The sequence below is a fragment of the Cicer arietinum genome, chromosome 7 (assembly GCF_000331145.2).
Source record: "Cicer arietinum cultivar CDC Frontier isolate Library 1 chromosome 7, Cicar.CDCFrontier_v2.0, whole genome shotgun sequence".
In the NCBI taxonomy this organism is placed as follows: Eukaryota; Viridiplantae; Streptophyta; class Magnoliopsida; order Fabales; family Fabaceae; genus Cicer; species Cicer arietinum.
This window is the reverse complement of record NC_021166.2, coordinates 49,378,236-49,380,257: the sequence shown is the minus strand read 5'-3', so window position 1 is coordinate 49,380,257 and position 2,022 is coordinate 49,378,236.

The window sequence follows — 2,022 nt, the reverse complement described above, 5'->3', positions numbered from 1 at the left end:
AGTGGTTTGGCGTAATTGTGCGACAAAAGAGAAATCGAGGATTTGTGGACCATGGAGATATTTAGGAGTTCTCGGCGGTAATGATTGGGTGATTCGTACCAAGTGGATGTATATGAGGCTATGTGACATAGCTATGGGCGATTGTACTTCGTCGATAGGATCAAAGTTATAGGAAAATAAGGAAAAACTCAGTGGAGCTTGAGAAGATTGTTTGACCGCTTGTGCATTAGAATAACCATAAGTGCAAGTCGCAAAGAGCGTTATTACAGTTCGGTTAATATAGTTTAAGCCACCATCATGGTTTTCGGCTACTTATTGACAAATTGAGGAACTGATCATCCTTAATCTCTTGTTGATAGCAACAAAATCATGTTGAATGGAATGAGCGAGTCTTACCGACTATGGTAGTGTGTAGAGTTATTAAGCACCCTATGAAAAGGGGTAGGCAACACTTTCTTCGAGTGGGCCCGGTGAAACAAGTTGTGACTTGTAAATTGAATTTGAGTACAAACCTAATGTGGATTGTTACTCATACTTTAAGTTTCGAGGACGAAACTTCTTTTTGGAGGGTAGTAATGTAAGACCCTTAATTTTAAATTCTAATTTATGTATTTCGGAGAATTTTGTGTAGAATTTCTGAGGCTTTTTAGCCAATTTTATGGTATTTTGTTTGTTAAATGTCAAAAATATCTTTTTAGAGACCCGATTAAAATTATTCGTCGATGAATAATTTTATTTAATTACGGTGAATCTTTTGTCGAAGAAAAAAATTTCTGAGATGCAGCATTTTTCAGAAAAATTCATCTGCCCATTGAATTGCGGCGAGAGTAGATATTTTTCTGAAAAAAATGGTTTGTGATTGATGTGAGGTGACAGGCGTAATAATGATTTTTATAAAAATATCTAGATATTTATTTTAAAATTGATTTTATTAGAATATATATATATATATATATATATATATATAGGTACATATGTGTGTGTATAAAAGGCAAAGATAGGAAAATAACATTTTGCCCTGTAGCTTTCCCGTATGCCTTCCATCTTCTTTCTCCTTCTTTGTTTTCCAAATTTTCTTTATTTTCAAAACCCACAAACACAAAAAACCTTCATTTTTCTCTTAGATCTAAGCTTCGTTTCGAGAAGTGACAGAAGAGAAAGTTGCTCATTGCCACGCTGCGGTGCTAGTGAGCTAGTTTTCGACGCGACATCACGAAGTTAAATTTTACCGGAATTAATTACGGTACCGTAATCGCGTGATAGAGCTATCGTTAAGGTAAGGGCTCCTTCCAAACTTTTAGTTTGCATTTAGGACATTATTTGTGATTTTGTGGAAAAGAAATTTGATGTATTTGAGGTGTGATTTTGTGAAAAATTAATTTAATGTGATTATGTGTAATTTAGTGGAATTTAAATTTGAGGTGTGGTTTGTGGTGATTCAAGTTTGGTGTGATTTATATGTTCATAATTATTATTATGAATTTTTGAGATGTGATTTATTTGTGGATTTTGTAGAAAATGAATTGATGAAATTTGGTGGTTTATGTGTAAAAATGTGGAGTTTTGAAATTGGGTGAGTTATGTTTGAATTGTTGAAATTTAATTGAGGTGTTATATGTGTGTTGTGGAATTGAATTGATTATTGTCGGTGTGAATTGACGATAATTAAATTTGACGAGTTTGAGTTACGTAATGAGTTATTTTCAAATAAATGAGTTTGAACTGAAATTGAAATTTTACAAAAAATTACCGTTGTTAAAGTTGTGAAAAAGTTCAAATTTTAACTAAGTTAAAGAGTTTAAGCAAAAAGATAGATTGAAATTAAAAATGGTTAGAGTTTAAAATGTTACTCTTTAAATTACTTTTTGATTGAGTTTAAAAAGAAAAAAAGTTTAGAGTATTTTATTGACTCAAAAATTTTGGTGCTTTAATAGTCGAGTGTGTGTATGGGAAATTTTGACGATATTTGTTTTATTTAGTTTTAAGTAAATAATATAGATTATTTGGTTTTAAAACTTTGGT